Genomic DNA, 12,933 nt, shown 5'->3' on the forward strand with positions numbered 1-12,933 from the left:
AATGACAGTTTGCGGTCGTACATATGAAGAGAAGATTTAAATCTTCCTTCATGAATATTAATAGAAATGTTTAATACCACAAAGCTGCAGAATTGATCAAATGCTTTTGTCTTAAGTAAACCAAGATATAGACGCTAACTGCAGTGTATGACGATATACAAACTGCTTGTCTGCACTGACGTATACAATTACTACAATACCATACAACATGATAAACATCTCAATTTAGGAATATCTCTGAAAAAAGTGAAGTTTGACAGATAATGATAATGGATAGAGTGAAATGTCACGATTTGACTTAACATCCGATTCATCGTCCAGCCGGCATTTCAAAATTGTGTACTTTCCCTTTCACTAATGGGTCAGTTTACCATCTGGAGTCTTTTACTGTGGAGTGCTGGAATATGTTCAGAATGTGGTTTTGACACCAACTTTCAAAATTAAACAGTTTGTCCGTTACAGATGGCAGCATGTGTTCATACCGTCCACATGCACAGTCCCATTCTATAGTTTCACATGTTCTTCAGTCAGAACTCGCGTTACTTTTCTACGTCGCCTCAGTCCGTTTTAAATGAGCTCGGAGAATCGGCTTCTTTGCTTGACTACGGTGTGAACATGTATTTGTGGATACAGTGATAAACTGTGTTCACAACATAATGCTAGTTGTGTTGATTTCCACGTTTTTAGCAATTTAAATCCATTTCCGTTTGAAAAGACATCATTTTCAAAATGTTGCTGTGAAAACACAAAAGTTATCTGGAACAAAAATGCAAATATGATGGGCCGTGTAAACGCGGCCTTATATTGACTCTATAATCCATTATTAATGTCCTTTTAGGTTGCTGAACATATAAAAAATATATGTTTGTCAAATATGATGATTTGTCAGTATTTTCAATGACTTTTGATAGATAAGAACTTCAGTGAAAGCATAAAAAAGATCTTTTAATCTTCATACTATTTCTGTCATTTGGCGCCCTCGCTAAGTGTGCACATTTAGACTTTCAGGATAACTGGACTTGATAAATGTAATCGGATAATCTACCATATGATTCAGTCCTTCATGGTTCATGTTCAGTGTACAGAAGAGGAAAGACAGCCCGGGTTAATAATTCAGTGCCGAGGGATGGGAGAGGCAGAAGGTAGAGACGGAGTAAATGTGACTGGAGGGTGGGGTGAAAGATGATCTCACGATGAAGGGATTAAAGATGGATAGAGGAGGTGCTGTGGACCGAGGAGGAGGAAAAGGGCCGTGAGAACAGGGCAGACGAGGAGGAGGAGGAGGAGGAGGAGGGTGGATAGAGGAAGAGTTTGGTATGCCAGAGGCAGAGACTGCGCTGGTGTCTGTTGAGAAGCCACATCCTCCGTGGGATGAATAAGTCCATTTAGAGGCTCAGAAGCTTTTGTGCTTACACACACATTCACACAAGGAGAAAATGCAAAGTGGATATTTGTTGAAAATGAGTGTTAATAATACAGAGCTTCCACTTCTTATAAGAGGCTGGTGGACCTTCGTCATGATTGAAAGTGTTTGGCAGACTGGCAGCAATCTTAAAATGTCACCTGTCTCAGCCCCAAAACAGAACTAGACACCTTTTGTGAGGTGCAGTCAGGCTTTCATGTGGCTCAGAAAACACCCAGGTGATGGGATAAAAGCTGGACTATGATTTATTTAGAAGGCCCTGCAAATATTTGGAGAAGGGCACCGCAGTTTGACGGGCCATCTCTGTACACTTTAAAGGTTTGAGGATGACTCGACAGGCCAAGAGGTGGAAGATGAATTATGGGATTGGACAAAACGGTGCAGAGAGCAGACAGAAAGTTTATTTCTGAGGTTCTGGTTGGTCTGGTGGTCTCAACAACAATGAAGCATGAAATGTCATGCATATGTAAACCATAAAAGTGTCTCTGAAATTATTTGGTTTCTTTTGTTTAAAATGTATTAATTCAGTAGATTTTTTTTGTTTTCTAATAAAAAAAAAACAACCTGAAGTGGCACGACCTTCAGTTACTAAAAATATCCAGCCATAGGCGTCCTACATCACAAGTCCAACACTCACATACCATCCGATTAATATAACGCAGACAAACACACATTACCATTAACTAAACTCAACCAATATCCAACCAAGTGTACTTATGACAATATTTTGAGCCTCACATGTTTGCATAATGGAGCAAAAATGTTTAAGACAATGAATAAAGCTGGGAATCTAAGCAGACTATCATTGACGGGTATTAAAACATTTTGATTCACGGGATATAATGAACAAGTAACAGGAAGAAATAAGAGAAAATATTAAATACAAGAGCAAGTTCACCATTTAGAGTTATTAACAATATCAGTTGAATATTTTGGATTTCGAATTAACCTTACAATCTGGTCTTTGGACTGATTAAGTTTTATATCCTCATTTTGGTTGTTTTCCTTTTTAATTAACTCAGTATTGTGAGTGGCCAAATAGCTTAATTTGGACCACTTACACTGCAGCATTGATTTTAGGATGAGGTTGTTTCTAAACATCCTTTTTTTGTAAAAATGCAAATTCTGCAGGCATAAAGACCTTCGATTTTTTACGGCAGATGTTTTGTTGTGTCAGATCATGTCATTCTGGGCAAAGATTACTTCCCTGCTGTGGTCTTTTTGTTCATATCACTTCTGTCTTTTTCCACAGCTTGGCTCGTCCTCGTCTCCCAAGTGTGCGTCAAAAAATGTGGGAATAGCTGTGAGCGGGCAAAGGAGCAAAATTAAAAAGCATGTTGCTTAATGAGTCCCGGGTTCGTATAAATCTGCAGCCATTTCCAATTCAGGACTCATCTCATAATACCCAACCCTGAGGTGGCCGTGTCTAAATCATTTACCGTAGCAGAGAGGATTCAGGACAAGCAGATGGAAAAAGGGACCCGAGAGAGTGCTGATTTTCCTTGTCGACTGATTTTCAAGTGAAATGAATGTGTGGGAGCTCGGAGAGAATAAAGTGATATTGGACTGCAGTGTTTATGAATGGGGCGGGAGGGAGGAGGCAAAACAAGCTTCTTGGTGCTCCCTGGTGTCAATGTATACAGATAAGAGTCTGCACATCTGGTGGATAAAGCCACATGTACGGTATGAAAGTTGGAGAAAACTCAAATTCCTGTGATAAAATCAGGTCATTGATGGGAACACACCCTCACAATGTTCAGAAAATTGAAAGATGATAAACCTGACAAGATGGTTGGGTTTTACTAGGATAAGACTCGCAATGTCTTTGGCTGTTCACAAGTGAGATCGTTTTTAAATTCTGGATCTTTAGGGTAACTCTTGAATTGGATATTTGGATAAAAGCAACATATGGCATATAATCTACTGGGTAAAAAAACCCAAATTCATTTTGTTTCTCAATTGGCCTCCATCCATGTGTCGGCTTACCGTCTTCATCCAAGTCTCATGGTAAACTGAGACTCATTGCGGTCAACATTGGGTGAAAGGCAGGATTAAACCCTGGATTGGTTGTCGATCCATCACATTGAACCACAAAGCTCTGGCTCAGATACAACAGTAGTTCCAGTAAATCATGCATTGATATGATTTTTTTTAATGAATTACATGTACATATTAAAGAAATTGAGCATATACAGACATTTCAAGGTGTTGGTATTTATCTGTTTATGATGGTCTTTGTCACCCTCACCCCCTGTCGCAAGTCTGTCCTGAAAGGCACAAGGTCAGGAGGCCTTAAATCACAATCTTCCCATACTGACTTATGACTTTGTCAGATGTTGAAGTATCTATGTTGATTGCACTTTGGTATTTATTTTTCAGTCGTTGCAATATTTGTCATTGCAGCCTTTCAAAAAAGATGAACACCTTTCACCTCTGCTACAGACAAAGCCTAACTTATGATGACAGCTTTTTTTTATCAGTCACTAATAAGTGTATCAGCAGGAATAAGTTTGTTTTTGTTCTGTTTTTTTATATTTGATCTTAGGTGGCATGGTGGTATTATAATAAGATATTTCACACGGACTCGTATCTTGAGCTGATCTCCACCGTATGGAGATTATTGATGGTTTTTCTGCCTGTAACTTTTACTGAACAGCCTCCACAATGGATCCTTTTGGTTCCTTTGTATCCTTGGAAGTGAGGACATTGAGCCCACATACACACTGTGCACACACCTGTTTTGAGGCGAGATAGATCTCAGCACACTATAGTTTGTAACCCGCCGTTGTACTTAACATAATGAATTCCCTTGTTTCTTACTCTAACCTTTTCTATCAAAACTAATTACCTTGCCCATGGTATACCCCCCCGACCACAGCCATAGTCTAATTGTAGTCTTAGGCATAAAATCTGGACCCACACAGATGGCTGACTTTTACTTTTTCTAGTCCCGCTATCACAGAAAAACAAGTGTTATACACAGAAGCACAGTGCCTGAGGCTTCACTGGGGCTGCTTGTGTTGCAGGAGACTGTTTTACAGCACGGGCTCAAATACAGCTGCATGCTATGGATCCACATGCATTAACAAAAGCTGAAAAAGTGTGAGATTGGACAGGTTTTGACACCATTCCACCCAAAAACATGCACAGACACCAGTGTTGGTTCACCTGAATTCAGAGGGAATATTTTTTGAAGCCCTTATTGACATTGTTCCCCGCCAAAACTAGGGCGCTGCTCTGTTGCATCATTTTGTCTGACAATGCTGTGTGTAGCATCACATGCTCTGTTCGGAGCTGTCATAACAACTAGTTAATGAGGAGAAGGCAGCTGAAACAACAACCTTTTGAACATAAAGAGGAGAGATGGGACTGTTCCATTTATCCTTCCAAAAAACAGTACTCTTTCTCTTCCCACTAATTTACACCATCTTTTTTCTCCCATAACATGTGCATCTGCAGTTCACACCAGCAGTGTTTCAGAAGCCCAGCAATTTCTTGACGTGGTGGTTGTTTTTTTTCAACCTTTTTTCCATGGTTTTTTATGTTGCGGGGAGTATGTAGTGACTTGACTGAGTGAAAGTGACTGATTAAGCTATACGTTTTTTTTGTTAAGATTTTATTTTAAATGACCTTTTACGGCCAATTTACCACAAACTTCCTGAAAGTAAAAAATGATTCTTAATATGATATGCCTGATTGGACCACAAAGTCAACTTTTCTGTTGCAGTCAAGTCCCAGACTTATTTTCACTAATAATCCATTGTATTAACGTTGACGTTCACTATAATGATGCACCTTGTGGGATTTGGGAGGTTGGAAGTAAGTTTCAAGAATATGACTTCACTGACCCTGCAGCAAGCAGTGATGGTGCCCACTGTTGTTTATCATGAACTTCACGTGGGCGGAGACTCAGACTCCATACTGCTTGCAATTCATGGATCTCTGAAATGCATATTGATATTGATATTCTTTAACTATTGTTTGTTCGGGTTGCCTTGATTGTGTTGTAGGGTGACAAATTGGAATATAAGTTGTCTATTTTACACTAGGAAGTTGAGAATTGGTTTCAGAATACAATAATGATTACATAATCCCAAAGGTTGAGTCCCATCGTTCACAATTTTGATACTACTATGAAGTGACGTTTTCCGTAGAGTTTTCTTGTCCTATTGGCTCTGTGCCGGGACTTTTCTGAGGTATCATTAACGGCGCCCAACGCTAAACATCATAGTTTATTTCTTTATTTTTGAGCAAGAAACAATCGAGACACAGATGCATACCAAAATCCCACAAACCATGCATTTTAATCCTTTGTTTATGTGCTTAGACAATTTGATCTGGTTTTCCTTAAAAAATAAGTCAATTTAAGATATTTTCAGCATTTTTCTGATAGGAATACAATTTGCTTTGTTTTTTTGTTTTTTTTTAATCTTTGGAGCTATTTTCCAGCACTGATCCGAAAGAAGTCATCAGTTTGGTCAACTATCATAATTTGCTTTAATTGCTGTTATTAAAATGAGTAACAATAAATTTCTCCACTGTGAGATTAATAAAGGCGATCTTATCTTATCTTACTAATCATTTGAAAGAAAATCTTTTATTCTTATTGTATAGATATTGAATATTTTTTTTCTTATGCTCAGTTTAACTCTCAGGGTTTTAGCAGTTTACTTGTAGTTCAAAGTTGATTTTTCACAATATTGCTTTGATGTGGCTTGACAGCTGGCTTCATAATAAAAAATTTAACTGTCCTGATTATCACACTTGGTATCAGACTTTGCTTCAGCTTAGACCTTTAGTTATATTTTAGAATATGGTAGAAAGTAGCCACAGCATGACTGGGGCTAATGATGTGTTTAAATTGGTCTAATAAGGTCAGTGCTTACCATTCCTCCTACATTCATTAGCTGTTCTTGCACGGACACAAATAGGAGTGAAAGCCTGATCAGATGGAAAATGCTTCATAGAAATACTTCTTTCAAAAGCCTGATCTGATAGGATTCATTCTGAAATAAATGTCATTCTGAACGAGAGGCTTGGATTCGTTCGGCCCATATTTTTTCTGTAGTTGGAGATTTTTATGTAACTGTTACTGTAATGTAATTGTTGATTCAGATGACAACGCTGCTCCCAAACATGTAATTGTCTTTTTCCTGATCAGGCTGGACAATGTTTCTTTGGTTTTTGTAGTTTTTAAAAGCAACAAGCTTGATCAGTCGTTAACAAATCCATCTTCAGTACTGGTGGGCTATGTGTTAAAGCTTAATGATGGATCATCTGCTCTTGGACCACGAACTAAATGGAATGGTGCATATGGAGGTAAACATTGATCTAATCACTTTATTCAGTGTTCATGGAAAGAGGGCTATCTGATTGGAGAATTTGGGGGTAAAGTACAAAAAAGTACAAAAAAGTGACACCACAACTTCCTCCAGCTTCTCCGTGGGGGGCCACAAGCCACTCCCACACCAAACCACAGACACAATTTCTCCAGAGAGTCCTAGTATGACCTTGTGGCCTCCTCTCTGGGATGTACTTGGTAAACTTCTAATGGGAGGTGACCAGTGGTCATCCTAATCATTTGCCCGAACCACCTCGACAGGCCCCAAATCTCACACATAAAGACGTAAATGCGGGCTGCCCAAAGAAGACCCAGAGATAGGCAGGGCTTGACGAGGCTCACCAGACAAGAAGCCAGGGTAATTGAGAGGAAGGCACAAGGGAGGAGCAACAGGACACTGAACACAGACAGGGAGTGTAAAACCAGATAACGGGGACAAGATAAGACGACAGAACAAAGCACAGAAAAGAACTATAGCAATGTTTCTCCAGCTGTTTACAGGTGTTCTTGAACATCGCAGTTGTTCATGCTCTAATCATATATTTCCATGTATATTTCTGATCCCTGCGTCCCCATTTGAGGGGAAAACAAGTGGGAAAGTAGCTATAATTAAAAACTAGTTCGCTCTGTGGAAATATACTAAAAAAGTTCAGGATCCTAGAAGTTTTTCTGTCACGTTTCACTGAATCCTTGGGTGTGTTGCTGCAGGCGTCACCTCATTACACCAGATTGACACGAACTAATCATTGCAGCAGCGTTATAATACCTGACAACATATGCTCTCGTCTCATCTTATCAGGTCTGGTATCCTAACGGGGGAAATTAAAACCGTCTTTGCCCTTCACGCTCCAGTTCGGAAGGATGATCGGCGCCGAGCGCATTTCATCGTGGTGGCATCATCTGACCACGATGTGCATGAATATGTCAGCGCGAATTACAGCTCACGTAACCAGCTAGTGATCTCGGGGATAAAATCGGGAACAGAGTGGGTTTAATGGGGAGTGTCCTGAAGTCTTTGATCGGTAGGCTGTCGGAGCTTGTAACCGTCACACGGACACTTTTCATGGTGACGTTTCAACACCGTGAAACACCTGATACTCTGCATACCAATCACCTCTCTCTGTTTAATATGCGCTCCTGCTAATGTCAAGCAGCTATGTCATTGTCATAAAATCCTTTGTCGGCTGTCAGAAAATAGCCAGCTTGAAAGATTACATCCCAACTGTCTCCTAAACCTCTTATGCCTTCTGTCCTCCCCATTGGCAAAATTGAGTTTTCCCTCCCGCTGTTCCATCCTGCCTGTTTGGGGTTTTTTTTTTCTTTTTAATAAAGCCTTCACAGTCCCCGTGGATGATCAGCCACTGTTGCCTGACAGTTGCCTCTGACATGTGCAAAATTGTTTAATCAGAAATTACCCTGTAACACGCTGACAGGCAGGGGTTGTTGCTGTTGTTGTGTTTTCATGTCTTTTTTGTTTTTCTTTTCCACCATCAGGAGCAAATCAGGTCCAGTCAAGTCTGGCATTCGAGTTTGTTAGAACTAATGAAGAATTTAGAAATGGCCTCAGATGACGGTGAAAAAAAGTTATTTTCTTTTGTTTTTCATATAGATACTTTATGTAATATTATTTGCGATTCACCATTTTCTGATATCTTTACTCCACTGGAAGAAGTGTTTGAACGAGTTAAGGTTGTCTTGATGTTATAGCTCACAAACCTTAAAGATGAACAAAAAACGGATAACACAACGCCGGAACAGGAGCCAAAGAACAAAAACTCTGATAGTCTCATCAAGCGACTCATTACTGCCACCCAAAGCACAAAGGTGCATGATGTAATTGACATTTTAAAGCAGAACCTTCAAGTGCATAAGCATTATTTAAAATAAAAAAATACATGTATTTCAGCACAGGCACTGCAGAGTGGCCATAAACGACAAGGTAGTGCCACACTGCTAAAACATACCTGAATGCATTAATAAGTTATAATTGTTAACTTGAATAATAAATCTCCTTTCTTGTGCAACATCCTGAGATTGAAACTTGCTCTGTATTTGGATGATCATATCAGATTGTCTTTATTAATCCTATCTTTGATTGTATCAGATCGCAGTCGAGCATCCCAATTGATGCAATACCACCATGCCACCTAAGATCAATTCATATGTCAACAGGGATGTATTTTATTAATATTCTGTTGAACATCTATCAACTAAGCATTATTATCCTCCTCTGGGCTCCTTGTGAGGATGATATGCTGATCGATGTTTGCGATATGATCAAAGACAAAAATCTTTCCACCAAGGAGAAGTCCACTGATATCAGTACAATTTGAATATTTACTCTAGTTGCAAGCTCTCTTGTGCCAAGAAAAACAAATCCATTTTTATTAAAACACAACAAAATAACTTAAAACATGACCAACAGCGAGTGTTTTTCTAAATTCACATCAAAAAGTTGTAAGCTAGAATCCTGTTTAGAATACTTCATACCACCAGGTGGTGTCGTGAGTCACTCTGAAATCGAATATTTTTCTTGTCTGACAAATTGTGAAGAATATAGCTTCCAGCATTGGCACTCCAAACGACTAACTACACAACCAAATCTGTTCACGATCGATCGTGATGTGCTGACTGAATGCTTGAATATCACCGCACACACAAACGCAAGCTTGCGTAAATCATACTTGTCTCAAATCTTGCCCAATATACCTTTTATTTAAATTAAACTGCATTGTATTTTATTTCCCATTGAAGTTTCAGACTCGTTTCAGCCTAAATAAGTACAGACTCAACACTAGTTATGTTAGGTCAATTATTTCTGGAGGTCACTCAACATATACTGTTTATAATTGCCATTTCTAACTTTATCTGTACGCCACTTTAGCATCTCATCCATTTCCGTCAGATGAGCTTCTGATCATCACAGCTCAGAAAAGGACGACTTGTTCAGGCAGCCCTGAACTTGTTGTGCCTGCAGTCAGAATTACCAAAGGCAATGTTTGGTACAGAGGAGTCACTCCGTGCGGTGTTTTTGCCTGTAATACAGTTTGACCTTGCACTGCATCACCAAACAACACCCTAGGCAACAATCTGTGAGGAGAAGCTCAGCTGAGGGCGGTCCTCCCGCCTCATGGCTTCTTTTGAATTAATTGGATTGTGTTTATGAGCTGAGGCCATGTTTGTAGGTCAATCCGTCCATGACATTTGAACAAATGTGTTAAGTTCATTTGCTGCTTTAAAATCCTTCACACCAGTAAAATTGGGTTGTTCTTGTTGTGGTCAATTAGTAATGCTGCCATGGTTGAGCTTGCATTTTAAAAATGGTTTCTTTTGCCCAGTGGAAGACTTTGAGTCACTGTGTATTCTAGCTGCATTCGGTGATCTGGTAATGTGAAAGCAGTGAGAATTGGATCCCACTTTAGAGATGTTTTTAACTAGAAGTTGTGAAATGATGCATCGTTTTAGTCCGTTATAAATTTTCCAACTGAATATTAAATAAATGTATTTTTGTTTAGTCTAAAAATAACTCAGATGGTGTGAAAGTCAACCTTTGTGTTAAAGGTAACCATTTTCAAAGGATCAAATGCAAAATATGAGTAATTCATCTTTTGTGCATTATGTGGCAGTAGAGAGTCTTTGTTGTGCCAATTTGTCTTCAGTCCAGCTCTTGAATTTCTGTAAGATTTTTGAAAAGAATAAAACATTTCAAGAGTAAAAAAGTTACATTTTTGTAAGACCTACTCATGTTAGTGGCGTTTGCTCACAAAGCTAATTTTGAAGAAGCGAATGTGACTATTTTCAGATATAAAACATTCTTCTGTATTCTTGAATATCTTTCAGACTTTTTAAGTACCATTTGAAACCAGTTGAAATCAATGCTAAACCAGTTCAAGCAACGCAAAACCTGTTCACACCAATCTGAAACCAGTTAAAATCCATTTTAACCAATCTAAACATAGTTCAAAGCATTTAAACAAATCTCAACCACTTAAAGTGATTTAAAAAGCTTTTAACCAGCAATTAAATGCAGTTTGGTAGTTGCACCTATAGTACTCCTTGCACCTCCTCCATTACCAAAACTCCGAAATATGCATAAACAGAAGCACTATACAATCCATTACATATATATATAGCAGGTAAACATGCACCTATGCTGTACAATACATAGATAACAAAGTTATCAAGTCAAGGGTTTTGCTTTTTTTTGCATTAATGAAAAAATAAATGCCTTTAATAGAAACAGTGCAAGGTACTAGAAGTAGCTAAATAAAGAGAGCATAGTTATAAGAGGGCCCAATGCAACACAACTGCACTCACTGTGTTTTCGAGATACGCTTGGTTTATATTGTGTAGTATAGTTTTAAAGGCTCTGTATCTTTCCCTGCCGTTGTCATGGTGCTCAATGGTTCTCACATATGGACAGGTCTGCATTGTTTGGCAGTGTGGGCAGGCAGCAGAAGCTTAAGTGGTGATTTGTCACCTCATCCTACGTCTCTCATTGTACTCTCCATCTCTGTTTATTGACGGGGGGCTGGCAGATTTAGCTTTGGAGGAATTCATACACGTTGTAAATCTCCTTTTCTTTTGAATTTGTGCAGCTGTAGTTTGCACCGAGATAACTTCCGCTCATTTTAATCGCTCAAGGATGCTTTCTGTATATTTCTGCTAATCTCTCAAGCAAAAATGCTGAAAATGCAGGAAGAACATCCTTCCGTTGCGAAACGCAGCGGAGAGTACTGGAGCCAAAGAAAAAGGCTTTATTTCAATGGGCGTTTGAGGGAAGATCCAGCATGGTACCTGTATTTAGGTCACTGCTTTGAACATTTCTTTATGTTCTCTCTCTCTCTCTCTCTCTCTCTCTCTCTCTCTCTCTCTCTCTCTCACTCATGTGCTGCTCATGTAATGCTCATAGCCTGCTTTCACTTCCACATGTACTGGGTCGGTGCGATCGGGGAGGAGAAAGAAAAATACAAATCCCTGGAAACCTCCCGAAACAATCAGTATTTGCAGCAATCAGTAGCAGCCAGACAGGAAGCAGGAGGATGCATGAATCTGTGGCGGCACCTCGATTTGGTGCAGCAGCAGCAGCGTGCTTCATTTCCCTGTCACACATTTAGCTGCTGTCTGGCCCATTTGATCTCAAATAAAGCGTCTGGAGAGCAAAATCGTGTAAAGACAGAAACCTTTAATTAACCGATCGCACAAACAAGTGGGTCACGTAGCTCAACGCTATAGAGCGATGGCATAACACTCCTCAGTTTGCATGATCTGTGGGGGATAGAAGGAAACTGGAGTAGCCAAAGAAAACTTCTGTACAAAGACATTGATAGGAGGTGAATGTGTGAATGGATGTCGTATAGCTACACATGCTTTTCCCAATATGAGGCACATTGTTGTACTTTCTAAACACTGGTTGTCTCAAACATCTATGGATTGAGAAGATTTGTGATGCAATGAAGTGCAAATCATTTCATCTGTGTACCTAAAGATGTGCTGATAAGAACGATTGGCCTCATCTTGCAGATCCTGATACTTTCCTGATCTGTGATTTTCTCGGTATATTGATATGGAAAGCACTTTCATGACATGCAAAATTACATGTTGTACTTTGTTTATACCGAAGTGGTTCACCACCTCCTGAATGTCCTCAGTTACATGCTTTCCTGTATGAAACAAAGTCACCACTATTAGTTTTACGAAAAAACATCCGGACCTCAATGTTGTGACGTATTTTTGCCGTACAGCTCTGGTGAGGTGTCGTTTGAATTGTGACGTGGCGATAGCAGGAAATTCGGCAGATACAAAAGCTGCAAAAAGCATCACAGTGACGTGGCTACAGATCCAAATGCTTCTGCCTTCATGCAGATTGCCATACAGAGAGATTAAAGCCCCTCTCGTATCAAGCTGGTTGCATTGAACAGAGCTGTGATGCTTCCACATCTTGGAAGTGGCTGCTGTCTGCTCCAGTGAGACATGTGGTCAGTGTTTCACGCCTGTTGTAAAACAAACTGCAACTTTGTATGAAATGTATGAACGTTTGCATGTACGCTTCCAAAAGCCAAATTGAGGTAACTATAAGGTCAGAAAAGGAAGCAATACAAACTATTTTTGTTCAATTTGGACAATGCAAATGGGCTTTGGCCTCCGTGTATCACAGTACAGGCAGGAT

At 39.5% G+C, this 12,933-nt stretch overlaps 1 protein-coding gene across 1 annotated transcript in view; it reads left to right on the forward strand.

Moving 5' to 3' along the window:
• b4galt2 (UDP-Gal:betaGlcNAc beta 1,4- galactosyltransferase, polypeptide 2) overlaps positions 1-12,933 on the forward strand; it is a gene marked incomplete at its 3' end in the record, with an annotated part of 141,650 nt that overhangs the window by 21,409 nt on the left and 107,308 nt on the right. The window lies entirely within an intron of this gene.

Source organism: Blennius ocellaris, assembly GCF_963422515.1.
Source record: "Blennius ocellaris genome assembly, chromosome: 10".
NCBI lineage: Eukaryota > Metazoa > Chordata > Actinopteri > Blenniiformes > Blenniidae > Blennius > Blennius ocellaris.